The sequence below is a fragment of the Rana temporaria genome, chromosome 8 (genome assembly GCF_905171775.1).
Source record: "Rana temporaria chromosome 8, aRanTem1.1, whole genome shotgun sequence".
Classification (NCBI taxonomy): Eukaryota; Metazoa; Chordata; class Amphibia; order Anura; family Ranidae; genus Rana; species Rana temporaria.
The window spans coordinates 114,444,122-114,458,798 of record NC_053496.1 but is presented as its reverse complement, the minus strand read 5'-3'; the positions used below and the strand labels follow the sequence as shown (position 1 = coordinate 114,458,798).

The 14,677-nt window shown below is 39.8% G+C and overlaps 1 protein-coding gene across 3 annotated transcripts in view; it reads left to right on the top strand.

The window, feature by feature from the left end:
• The window catches only part of GRID1 (glutamate ionotropic receptor delta type subunit 1), a 1,428,863-nt gene that overhangs the window by 848,177 nt on the left and 566,009 nt on the right, over positions 1-14,677 (top strand). The gene's annotated exons all lie outside the window — the stretch shown is intronic.

Here is a 14,677-nt window from a genome sequence, read left to right as displayed (position 1 = left end):
CAAATAGACCATGCACTTTGCAAGGGCAGTTGCTCCAGAGCTTGGGGGTCCCCCCCAAAAAGTGTCAAATGTTAAAAACGACAGGAGACGGCTTGGGACAAGTCCTTTATTTAAAAAATAAAAAAATAACAAATAAAAAAAATATTCCAGCGATGTAATCCATTCTTAATCTTCAGTGATGTAATCCATTCTCGATCTCCAGCAATGATCTCCAGTGAGGATACGACGCACACGATCCTGCCTCCACCGGAGGCACCCGGCAGAGTCAGGTGCTGGATCAGGTCAGCAACAGAAGATAACAGGAACACAGGAAACATAATAGACCAAATGACATTGACACGCTGCTCTAGTGCAGTTTATATAGCCCTTCTGGTACCAATGCATGCTCGCTCACCTGTTTGCGTACATGCTATCTTGCCATGGACATGATTTCTCAGGCATGTTTGTCTTTGTACACAAATGTTCCTTTCTTGATACAATGGCTGCAGCACTGATCAGTGTATTCTAATAGGGGGGATTCCCCCTGTCAGAATACAACAGTGCAGCGAGGGAGATCTTTGCCTCCACTTCACTTGTTTGGATGCTGGTATCTGAGACTTTTTTGCATTCAACTCATTGCGTCTACCTAGCTTTACAACCTCCGGCTCGTAAAAAACAAACAAAAAAAAAACAGGAGGAATTGAATTTTAACATTAGGATTTTAGTGACCACAGCAGCCCCTTTCTTATCCAAATTACAAACACTTTAACATACAGTAATATCTACCATATTTGAAGGCATATTCCACAAAAAAACCTTCTATCTGTACCATACTATAAAAGAGTAACAAAAGGATGCCTTACCTGACATGGTTTCCCTATCCCCTGTAAACCTGAAAAATACTGCCTTCAGGTACCCTAAGACCCAACTCATTGCACAGAAATTGCTAAGAGAGCCACACTATTTATATCTAAAAACTATGGGTATGATTGTGGGAAAACTGGATTGATGATGTCTTGTCTGAAAGTCTGGACTGCCCAACTTAGAACCCTCCTTCTCTATACCTCCCTTATGAATTCAGGGCTCCAATCAGGGTAAATGCCTCTCGACCACTTCTCTTCCCAACTTTAACTTTCTGTAGACCTAGCATCCTCAACTCTTTGAAGGCCTTAAACATGTTCTTATTTTTTTTAGCTTGTATTTGCAATCTTTCATAAATGAAAACAAATGAATGCTTTAAATCTGTTTAATAATTTTGCAGAGTGAATGTTCAGCATAAGTCCTAAAAATGCAAATAACGTGTGCTAGTAAACCTGCCATATGATATAATTTAATTATTAGTTTAGTTCTTGACTTCTTTCTGGCAAGTTAATGGTTTGGATTAAAGTGAATTCTGAGGAACCAAATTCAGCATTTCTAGCAAAAGTTTTTTTTTTCTATTGAAACACAGGGATTTAGAATGTTGACATTTTCTGAAACTGCAGTGGAATTTTGTTAAGGGCACAGTATAGAGAATTTTTCCTAGCGTAGCTTCCTAATTTCAAGGATGCTCAAAATACATTTGGACCAACCAAAATACTACCTGACAGATAACTGTATTATCTTTTGTAGCCATAAATCTGCCAATGTGATTTATGTTTCTGATTTTCTGCATTCACATCTAAAATATATTGTGTTAGAAAATATAGTAGAACTATTATCCTTCTGTAAATTGTTCATATAACTAGGCAGTTAAACTTCTAAGACGTAGTAGAACTTTTCCACCAAAAAAATGTACATTTACTCACTTTGCCCTTTTGTGAAATGTATACGTTTTATCCATTCTGAAAGAACCACATAGACCAGGACAACTGTCTACACTTTGAACTCAGTCTGGCCACTTGTTGTATTGTTACCAGTATCAATCTTTGGCACAACTGTGGTGCTTTGACATTGCAACCAATTAATGAACCAAGGGACAAAATGGAAAATGAGGGCTAGCCATTGGCTTAGCTATTGCTTCGGAGTAGTATGTACCTAGCTCAGCCTCTCAATTTTTACGTATAATATTTGAAAAGAAATGGAGCATGGTGGATTATACAGCTTAGTTTAAACAACATGGTGGGAACAAATTGGGACCAAACTGCTGAATAATCAGATTTTTTTTCCCGATTTGCAGGCTTTAAATAATGACTGTGTTGCCATTGCTATAAAAAACATACAGTAAATGTTAAGCTTTTGTTTCTTTATTTAAAAATGTCCCATTTAACAGCTGAAGAGAAAGAGGAAACCCTAGTTAACCATTAAATTGAACATGCTGCCCTTTGCTAACAAGTATTTCACATTTCTATTCAAAAAGAGTAATTGCATCATTTTTCAGCACTGCTGCAATGTCACTACAAAGGGTCTGCATCATTAATCATACGATTGAGGAATAAGTGATTTTAACCTCATGTTTTAATCATGGTTGCCCTGCAGTAACTATATACATGTTTCTTAACAATTTGTTTTGTGTATTTTACATTTTTCTAACCATTAGCATGGGTTATTTGCCTACCTATTCTATAGAATATGTATGTTCCCTTCTTTTTTAGTCATGGGTTATATAACAAATAATTGAACATTATCCCAGTTTATAATGATGTATTTGAGGCTGTTTGAAAAAGAAAAAAAACATTTACTTTTAGTTGTGTGTTATTTTTTAGTAGTTTGATGTTGGAATAGATAAGTATCCATTTCATAAAACATCGGGGTCCATTTATAAAAAAAAAGTGTTGGAGAAATGTGACAAACAATTGCACATCCTTGATGAATCTGGTCATATTTTTCTTAATACAGTGAATCTATATGATCATTACCTCCCTCTGGTGGCCATAATGATGTGTGTTTTTTTCTGAAACACCCCAATCAGAAAAAGTACTGTACTGTGTAATAATCAGTAGGAAATTAGCCGTGTAACACATACCAGGTGTGTACATAAAGGGTTGTATCAGTCCACATTAGAGATACATATTTAAAATTCATCAGCCTCCAATATGCATGGCTAAACAACACAATCCTTTTTCTGATGAGGATGCAAATGTTTTGATTGTGAGTTGGTAGACTTGAGATTCTAGACACACCACCAACCACCATTTTATCAATGTATCCATCAAGTTCGGCATTCAGATAAAAATATTACAGGAAAACATTTTTTTTTCCGTAAAGGTTGTCAAAATGATGAGCTGAGGTTTATGTTGTTAAAGCGGGGTTCACCCGTACATGACACATTTTCCCCTTAGATGGATGCTCGTTTTGTCTAGGGGAATCGGCTAGTTGTTTTAAAATATGATCCGTACTTACCGTTTACGAGATGCATCTTCTCCGCCGCTTCCGGGTATGGGCTGCGGGACTGGTTGTTCCTATTTTGATTGACAGTCTTCCGAGAGGCTTCTGACGGTCGCATCCATCGCGTCACGATTTTCCGAAAGAAGCCGAACGTCGGTGCGCAGGCGCAGTATAGAGCCGCACCGACGTTCGGCTTCTTTCGGCTACTAGTGACGCGATGGATGCGACCGTCGGAAGCCTCTCGGAAGACTGTCAATCAAGAAGGAACGCCCGCTCCCGAAGACCCATACCCGGAAGCGACGGAGAAGATGCATCTCGAAAACGGTAAGTACGGCTCATATTTTAAAACAACTAGCCGATTCCCCTAGACAAAACGAGCATCCATCTAAGGGGAAAAGAGAAAAAAAAAAGATCATTGGGTGAACTCCCGCTTTAAGTTAGACGTGTGTACAAGTCCTGTAGCTGTTACCTAACTGAAACTGAAAAAATGCTGGCCTCCTATCCTGACAGGCAGGGCTGTGCTGTGTGGCAGAGCTGTGTACATCTCAGGACTGCCTTTGGCATGTAAAAAAATATTTTTTATATTTCATCTGTGTATTAAACAATTTGATTGGAAATTAGCTTCATAGAGGCAAGGCACAATATGCCACAGAGAAAGAAAATATACATGCATGCTAAACTGCAAACACATACACCCATGCAGCAGCATCCCAATATTACACGTATGTTAGTGAATACAATTCAATACCATAACTTGGACTGTGGATATATTGGTTATATACCATCCCTGACAATGCCTGATATACCCCCCTGAGGTTCACAAAGGGGCAGAACTATAGAAGCTATTTGGCTAAATTCTAAACCATTTATACAGATATTTTCTACTATAGTCTCTTCTATACAGGAACCATTGTTTTTTGGGAGAATGCTTGCTTGTGTGAATGCGTAGTGTGAGCAGCTGCTAGGCTTTGTTAAAGACAACGTTGTCTATTTTTAACTTTGAATTGGTAGAAGTGGTTAAGTTTTGTGATTGTTTAATTCAATAAAAGCTGTGGATTTAGATTATCAACCGATTGATCCAATATGTGACTACCTTGTAGATCTATAGTCATAATTTTTTGAAATTGACAAGAGACTGGCTGAAGAACTGGAAAAAAGGTCACTCAAAGTGGAAAATGCGTAAAGTGAGTCGAGATTGGCCATATGGATCAGTATTCTGGACAATTATCTTTTGAATTTTTTTTTTTAAATGTATCAAAAGCACAAAAACTTTATTTTTTTTTTGGATATGGTGCGAGTGCTTGTCAGGTTTTTATTGCTCCATTAAAGCGGAGGTTCACCCTCAAAATTAACTTTTTAGCTAACCTATCTCCAGCCGTAATAACCTGTCTTCAGCCTCACTTCTGGGTCTTCTTCCTTGCGGGGGAGTGGGCGTGTCGCTCCTTTTCCCCGACGGGGAGCTCTGCGCAATGTCTCCTGGGAGTGAGTGTTGATCCTCCCAGGAGACGATTGACGTGCGGGTAAAGCGCATCATCGGCTTTCCGAAAATATCCGACGGGGACTCGGCTCTTTACGGCGCCTGCGCCTGCCGTGTAGAGCTGACTGCGCAGGCGCCGTAAAGTGCCGAGTCCCCCAGGGATAATTTCGGAAGGCGAGGACGCGCTTTACCCACACGTCAATCCTCTATGCCTCGTCTTAGGAACGCCTACTCCCCGGGGGAGTGAGAACCCGGAAGCCCGGTGAAAACAACCATGAGACCGTAAGTACAGTGGATAAAAAAAAACACAGCATACTGTAGATGTCAGCAGTATGCTGGATGTAACGGTCTATTGATGTTTAAGGGTGAATCCCGCTTTAAGATGGAAATTTATGGGAAATTCAAAATTTTGCATTCTCACCAGATTACTAATAGAGTGGAAATCTTACAGTTGGGAAACCTGGACTGTGCCATACATGGAGCCAAATTTAAGTCTCTGCATGGCCACCTCATTCAACAGAAGTTGATCATTACTTTTGATGATCAGCAGCTGCAGCCAATACAAGGTCCTGGCAAGGGAGATTCATCCATCCACCTTGTTTGTGTGGATTGAAGAACCATGTATGGCCAGTTTAAAGTGCTGCAGCTCCCCCCTTTTTCTTACCTGAGCCCAATCTGATCCATTGATCTGCACCAGCTCAAGCTGCTGTCACTTGCCTCATTGGACAGATTCATAGTAGCAGGAGCAATTGGCTCCCGCTGCTGTAAATCAAATCCAGTGATATGGAAGTAGGGGACGGGGTAGAGTCTCACTGTCTGTGTCAATGGACGCAGCAGCGGGACTTGGAAACAAGCCCTTACGGATGCCCCCAGGGAAAGAGCCGGCGGAGCACCCAAGAAAAAGAAGAGAATCGGGCTGCTCTGTGCAAAACCATTGCACAGATCAGGTAAGTATAGGCATGTTTGTTTTAAATTTTTTTTAAAGAGTGGATTTTCTTTAAACCTCTTTCACATGGGCAGTGGAAAAAACAAGAGACTGAGATTTAGTTTTACTGCCCCCTGACAGCACATCTAAAGTCTAAAATACAATTTGAGGGGGCTGCTGTGATTCGAAAATTTAACACAGCAAGGACAAGGGGGGCGCCACCTTTCAAACTCATCCATTCAAGCCAATGAAAGCTATAAAAGCTATGACTCTAGATGCACTTTATTAATGTGGTGTCTGGAAAAGAAAGACAAATATATGTGTGTGTTTTTTTTTTTAAATGACACAACATATTATGAATTCATTAAAACTCAGCAGGCTAGCAAGTTCAAAGTGATACATTGAACAGTTGAATGAAAGATCAAAATATGCACAAAGAAGCTTTGGATATGGTATAGCTCTATACATTTAATATAATGCAGTAGAATACAGAATAAGGAAAACATGTTGTTGCAAAAGTTGTGGGTGGGAGTCTTGGACACTATTTTTGTAATGAAAACTAATAATGTACAGTAATTTTCTGTTGGAAAAAAAGTGACCAAAACAAATCTTGTTGCAGCATGGGTGTTTTGTAATGCAGTTTGCGTTAAGTAAAGAAGGATACTTGTAATGTATTGTAATTTAGAAAGGTTTCCGTTGCTACAGTAACTTCTATCAACTTACCATTATTATAGCTCAAGCTTTTGGGTGCTGTCTTTATCTTTGCAGTAGGTTAGTTTTATTATGCAGTGATTTATTCTACCAAGCTGAAAAAATGGCAGAAATAACTTTAGAGGAAATGCATTATGGAAATTGTAAACATTCATCTTGCATGTACATAGTTGACTCAGCTCTAATGAAGTGCAATATGAAGGCCACTGAGTAATCCTATCAAGATACCATAGAAAAATCATTGACTTCAAATAATATACTATTTATTTTATACCTAGAAGACTTTGTGATGAATAATAAAGACACTTCTGACACATGGGGCCAAGTAGGCAAAATATATATTGAGACAAACCTGTGAAATAATTAGTGCCTTGGAGTAGTCTACCCAGTTCATATAAATATATCTATAGCCTCTAATTGTGAAAACAGTTCAGTTAATTGGTGCTGCAAACACTCCACTAATGCTTTTCAAAGAAGAAAAAAAAACAAAAAAAAAAACAATGCATTTTGCAAGGACGGGGCTGTGAAGAAGTATGGGGGTTTGGAGGAAAGTGTACTTTTCTGTAACAGAAGAAGAATTTCTGCCATTACTCTTTTTTTTTTCCCCCAGTGTCCTGTACAAGCAGCAACATGCTATGTAATTATTGTTAAGATATGCCTTTTAACTATCAGAGTTTTTTTTTATGGTGAAATTATCTGTGTGACCAATAGAGTGGTTTTTGGGCCAAGTAGAAAGAGACAATATGAGTTCACAGAAATGTAAAAATCCATGAAATTTGAATATGCAAATATGCAGCACTGAAGAACAGAGCAAAATGCAGACATAAGGATAAATAACTAGATTTTTCATATATATATTTTTCATATATACTTTACCATTAGAATAGTTGATGCTTGAAACTGACTTCCAACAAAAGGCATAGATTAATAAAAAATAAAAATAAGGACCACTTGGTGTTTTTCTGCCCTCTTTGTTTCTGTGTTTCTATATACGTTTTGGAGTAGACATGTATGTGTAACATTGTAGAATAGTCCCCACTTGCTGACTGCCTAACTGTAAATGTATGTCATTACTTTGATGTTAAATACCAGGGTTATGGCACCAACTGCCATAACTTCGATATTTTTTTTCAGTCAGATGGCCGGCTTTCAGATCAAAGTGATTCCAGCGGTGGATTCGCTGCAAGATCACTTTTATAGGCAGCAGGAGAGGTGCCCCGGCTGCTTCCTGGTCATCTCCAAGCTTACCGGAGCCAAAGGTAACATTCGGATGATGATCCGATCTCTCTGATGCCTGGGCAAGATAATCCACACTTTGAGCTCCATGCGCTTGGATCACCAAAGCGACATCTGACCTCACTTATGCCTCTCAAACTTAAAGCGATTTTTGTTGGGTATCTATTTAATCGGCATAACATCATCTTTTACATTATATTAAAAAATTGGGCTAACTTTACTGTTTTGATTTTGTTTTAAATCATTAAAGTGTATTTTTTCCCAAAAAATAGCATTTTAAAGACCGCTGCGCAAATGAAGTGTGACATAAAATAATGCAATGATGGCCATTTTAGTATCTAGGGTCTCTGCTAAAAGAAAATATAAAATGTTTGGAGGTTCTAAGTAATTTTCTAGCAAAAAATACAGATTTTTACTTGTAAGCAACAAATGTCAGAAAACGCCTGTTCTTAAAGTGGTTAAGACACACATTTTCATTAGACACTTGATACCTGGATGTGTTAAAGAGACCTTTATTCAGGGAGATAGGGGAAAGATAACGGCCTGAAGTCACTGTGTTTGATCCATGAAGTAGAGGGGGGAAGACCCCAGTCGCATTCCTGTTGATTGATGCCAAAAAGGCCTTTGACAGGGTGGACTGGGGCTTCATGTTTGGGACATTAAGACATCTGGGTATTGGGGTGAAAATGATGACATGGATATCGGCCTTTTACTATCACCCAATGGCCAAAAATCATAATAAATGGGACTTTATCCCTCCATTTGGACTTATTTAATGGAACAAGGCAGTGATCCCCCCTGTCCCCAATGCTGTCTGTAATAGCAGTGGAACCCCTATTAGCGGCGATCCTAAAAAAAAATATATATTGGAGGGGTAAAAGTAGGGGAAAGACTTTAAATTAGCTGCATAGGCCGACGATCTGCTTTTCTATATGGCTAACCCTAGAATAACAATCCCAGTCATATTAGATGAGCTAACTAGGTATGGAAAACTCAAAATAAATATGTCTAAATCAGAGACTTTGAATATTACTATCTCAAGGGAGGAACAGCGGGTGATGCAACCTAAATTCCACTTTGTATGGTGTAAGGAAGGATTGGGGTATCTGGGAATAAAATTGACTACATCCATAGGGACCATGTTCAAGGCCAATTATATACCAGCGCTCAATAAATACAAAGAACATTTAGAGAATCTGAGACATAAGCTTTCATGGATAGGAAGAATAAATGCTTTAAAAATGAATATTCAAGGCTAACTTATAATTTCCAAATTATTCCAATAACAGTATCCCAGAATTATTTTAAGAAATTAAGATCAATAATATTAAAATATATCTGGGCACATAAAAGGCCCAGAATTGCATATGAAATATTGAGGAAAGATAAAAGGTTCGGGAGGATTAGCAGCCCTATATCAGGCAATTTGTATTTCTCGGATGTGGATTCATAATAAAGAGTGGAGAAGTTGGGTGAATATGGAGATCTCACAAAGTAAGGCAGATCTAGGGAAGATGGTCTGAATACCACGGCAGTACTGAGAATTTAGCTAATAGTACAAATCCACTAACTAGAAACATTTTCAAAATCTTGGATGGTTTAGGAAAGATGCACAATTTGGACCATAATTCACCACTATTATCGATACTGGGCACAAACTATTTTAAGCCAGAGAAAGCGTAACGCATATATTTTACTAGATGGGCAAAAAAAATAAGAAATATTACTACAAGATGTAATGAAAGGAAATAGGATATGCACGTATGAGGAAATTACACAAACATGGGGAAATATGTCACTAGATAAATTACAGCATTTTACACAATCACTCCCACAACCGTTACGGGGAAAAGGACATATGAGGACAATAAAGAAATGTTTTCGCTCTCCCCTTAGTTTAAAGTAAAGTATATACAAAATGTATAGGATATTAATTCAAGAAATATAACCAGAACTCCCTCCATACTTGGGGAAATGGGAAGAGGAGATAGGCCTGCTCACAGATGAGGAACATAGAAGGAACATTTTGAGAATGGCGTGCTATTTCTAAGGAGATATAAAGACAGTTGAAATGTGGTACAAACTCCTGGCAAGATGGTATGTAACCCCCCCAGAGGGCATATAGGATCGGCCCGAGGGGCCCTTAACTTGTTAGAGGGGATGTGGCCCCCCGGGAACCTTTGCGCACCTCTGGTGGGAATGCATTAATATCAAACCCTATTGGGAGGGAGTTCTGGAAGCAATCTACAAATCACTGGAGAACAGATCCAGAAGAATCCCCGGAACTGCCTATTTCACGATACAAGGAAAATGACCCCCAATATAAGAATACCTTAGTTCCAATTCTCCTAAATGTGGCCAAAAGTCTGATCCCGAGTCTCTGGAAGTCTCATGAAGTCCGGAGTATGAAGGACTGGGCTGCAAGGGTTGAATGAGCTATAGAATAAACTATCTACATAGACGATGACTCATTGGAGAGATCCCAGAATATATAGGGAAATGGTAGAAGTTCAGGGAGTCGGGATTCTGGAGGATTTGTGAATGTGTAGGGAACTGAGGAGGGAAGGAGGGAGAGGGGGTAAAGGATGGGTTCTTTTTTTTTTAAAGATACCTTGTCAACATATTATACAGTACATTGTAAGCCCGACATGTTCCTTAAATATAGTCATGGAGCACTTACTAATGCATCCTCAATTCTCGGAAGTTGTGTTCGTTTTGCCGAGTAAGCAGGTTTGCTTCTCTGTGCCTTTTTGTACATCTGTTTTGGAGGCTATTATTTGCCTGACAGTTTACTGAAACTCTTAAGCCCTATCTTAGAAAGATGGGTATTCACCACTGTTAGAGTGCGGAGGCCTTGCCTCCATGACTAAGCACCGTGGATGGGGTGAAACATGTCAGGGGCGTGGTCTGGAAGAAGTTAGGCTGAGACTGCCATCACGTATTGCATGCTTGGCTTGTATGACGTGAGGTGCCTGAGATTTTCCCCTATTTGTTTTGTGGATTACATGGAGTCAGGGTGGACTCCTAGCCTGACCTGTACCCTCAAAGAAGTAAACCAAATGGGGGACATAGATGCTGCAGCGGAGACCCTAAAGTTGTCATAGGTTTACAATCTCTGTTACTACTTTAAAAATGTCGGAAGCAGTATAGCCAGCAAAGCAAATAATGTGTACTTTGCTATTCTGCTGCCAACTCCTCTTAGTTAAATAAATTAACTTTCTGAAACATTTTCTGCATTCAGCAGCTCTGGTAGTGCTAAATGCTGACATCCCTCCACTGATCCTGTGTCCGGCAATGAAAGAACTACAGACCACAGCAGGAAATCAATGCATTTGATTCCCCAAAGTCTGCTGGGTGCTGAATATACTTTAGCCAGTATCATTCTTTAATGGGCAGTGGAATAGGTAAGTATTCATTTCTTTCTTCGCAGGGAATGCTAATGTTTACAATATAAAATTGGAAGTAACTGCATGCATGTTAAGTAATGATAAACCTAAGAGTAAAGCCTTGTACACACGTTCGGTTTTCTCGGCGGTAAAAAGTCATCTGAGAAAACTTAAACATACTCAGATTGATTAAATTACTTAAAGCGTAACTCCACTTTTGTGGAGAAAAAAAACATTCCCCTCTGGGTGATCTGCATATTTTGAAAGGATTTAAAAAAAGTTTGTTACATGTTCCTACCTTTTGTTATTTTGAAGAATTTGCTGTTTTTTCCTCTGGGCCCCTGTGCCGAGTGAGTCTAATACAGGGATAGGCAACCTTTGACAGGTGGGGATCTACCTGAGCAACATGGGAGAGAGCAAATATAACCGAGCAGCAGCGCCTTTTTTTATTTATTGAAATATGGGTGGATGGCATGAAGATAACTTAGAAAAATATAATAAACCAAAGGTCATTGTAAAAAAAAGCCTTCCTCGGTCCGATTGTGTGATCTTACCTGTGTAGGCCAATGGCAGCTTGTTTCCCATATCAGTCGAGGTTGACGCTCCCTCCTCTCCCCTGCATATGCTGCTTGATCACACTGGTAAGATAACATTAGATTAGAGCAGTCTGAAAATAGGTTAGTCAGCAAAGGTGTTAGGGGTAAGGGGGAAGTTTTTAAGGCTAGTACAAGCTGGAATTGTGCTTCAAAACTACCCTCCCTATTGGTGGCTTGTGGCAGTTTTAAAATAGAGCTCCACCCAAAAGGACAAACTCACTGGTTGGCAAGCAGTTAAGCCGCAAGGCTTGTGAGGAAAAAATGTAGCACTGTGAAACCATGAAAACAGTGATTTCTCTTGAGAAATATTAGTAATCACTGCACTGAGACAGTGATAAAGTACCAAGAACAGTCAATATTGGTAAGAAAGGTGAAAAATGGTGCTATAATAAAACAAAATAAAAAAAATAATGAAATAAGATAACACTAGAAAGTCCATCCAAAACAGGTGAGATGAATGGGTGTTAAAATGACCACGTGAATCCTCAGAGACATAATATCATTTTCAAACTGAAGATGTTATTGCGCTTACCGGAAAGCGTGGATCTGCCTGTCAGCGACAGCAGATCAATAAGGCATGAACAATCACGGGGCGTACTCGGCTTCCTCGGACTGGATCGAAGGTAGAGTGGACCCTCAGTAGAGGGCCTTAGGTACACGATATCCACGATGGATGTCCAGATTATCCCAAGATGTCCGCTCTCAAGAGTGGGTGTGGGAGGATAATGGTGAACCCCTAAAGGGGTATAGTGGAATGGAAATTAAGGCTCCAAGCAACATGCGGGGGAGAGAAGAAAAATGCAGCCCCAATGGTGCAGGTCAAAAAAATTTAGGTTTTATTTGAATAAAACCAACAGATACATAAAAAAGTGATCACAGAATTAAAAAGGGGCAATATGAGAAAATGGTAAAAACCAAGCCCTACGCGTTTCGTCCTAGAGGGACTTCAACTGGGGCATCAACCTGTTCCCCCATATTGCACATGTATATATATATATAAAACATTGAAGACTAGACCCATAAAGCACCAATCACTCAATCAAGGCCCATGATTGGAGGAGAGCCAGCACAAGGCTTAACTTCCTGTTTTTCTTACTAGAGATGCTGGTAACTGCACCCAAAGCCGAAGAATCGGCTCAGGTGGGAACATCAATGTATTCTTGGACAGGTAAATGTCCTTATATTAAAAGTCAGCATCTACAGTATTTGTAGCTGCTGACTTTTTTTTTTGGGGGGGGGGGAGCTGGAGCTCCTCTTTAATTAAAATGTTCATGCTGCAGCATAAAGGGGTTAATTAACAGTGCCACTGGTGCCACTAATGCAGCACAAAAAGTTTTTTTTTCAACTGCCACTGGTCACTAATGCATCAGTGACCAGTGGTAACACATCAATTAACCCCTTCATGCCACACATTACTAATCTCATTTTCAATTCGCATAGGTGTGAACCCGGCCTGATGTATGCACTTTATATCCGCACAAACAATGCACTTTGTATACATTGGGGGTTACTTACTTAAGGCAAATCCACTTTGTACTACAAGTGCAAAGTGCACTTGAAATTGCACTGAAAGTGCACTTGGAAGTGCAGTCACTGTAGATCCGAGGGGGACATGCAAGGAAAAAAATGCATTTTAGTTTACAAATGATTGGATAATAAAATCAGCAGAGCTTCCCCTCATTTCAGATCTACCCCTCAGATTTACAGCGACTGCACTTCCATGGCAGCTTCAAGCGCACTTTGCACTTGTAGTTTGCACTTGTAGTGCAAAGTGGATTTGCCTTTTGTAAATAAACCCTATTGCATCATATGTTTTAAAGGGTCACTAAAGGAATTATTTGTTTTTTTAGCTTAATATCTTCCTTTACTTTACTGCAGTCCTGGTTTCATGTCCTCATTGTTCGTTTTTGCTCTCATGTTGCTGTAATTCTGCTCTGTTCTGGACACTTCCTGGTTGTCTGTTTCCTTTGGACCACAGTACTGGGAGCTTCTAGTTTGTTTTCCAAAGCCTCACTTCTCTATGGCTCTATACAGCACAGAGGCAGCATAACATGCAAAAACGAAAGTGAAACTGCAGGTACATTATATGATTGTTTTTTATCTATTTTTAATCGTTTTTAAAAGGAATCAGTTAACTATTATGGGGCAGATCCACGTAGATCGGCGCTTCTCTCCGCCGGGCGTAGCGTATCTAAGATACACTACGCCGCCGTAACTTATTTTTTTTAATCCTCAAAGAAATCGCGCCGTAAGTTACGGCAGGGAAGTGTATCTTTGGCGGCGTAAGGGCGCGGAAATTCAAATGGATGTGATGGGGGCGTGTTTTATGTATATACGTCTTGACCCGACGTAAACAATGTTTTTTTTTAACGGCGCATGCGCCGTCCGTGGGGGTATCCCAGTGCGCATGCTCGAAATTAAACCTGAACAAGCCAATGCTTACGATGGTGATGTAATTTTACGCAAATCCCTATTCGCGAACGACTTACACAAACGACGTAAAAAATTCAAAATTTGACCCGGGAACGACGGCCATACTTGAGTATGCCTCATAATAGCAGGGGTAACTATACACCGGAAAAAGCAGAACGCAAACGACGTAAAAAAATGCGCCGGCCGGACGTACGTTCGTGGATCGCCGTAACCAGCTAATTTGCATACTCAACGCGGAATTCAACGGAAACGCCACCTAGCAGCCGGCGGAAAAAATGCACCTAAGATCCGACGGCGTACTAAGACGTACGCCTGTCAGATCGATCCCAGATGCCGTCGTATCTTGTTTTGTAGATACAAAACAAAGATACGACGCGGGAACTTTAAAATTACGCGGCATATCAATAGATACACCGGCGTAATTCTTTTGTGGATCTGCCCCCCAGTCTCTATACCCTGTAAACAGTCCTTTGAGACCAATTTTTTTTTCCTTTACAACTCCTTTAAGCGCTAGACTTGTTTATTTCACATTTGTATTAATGTTGGATATTTGTTTTTGTGTGTCACCGATCCTTTGGCTGAATAATTGTTATTTAGAAATGTATTTCCTGTTACAGCTTTCAAAAGC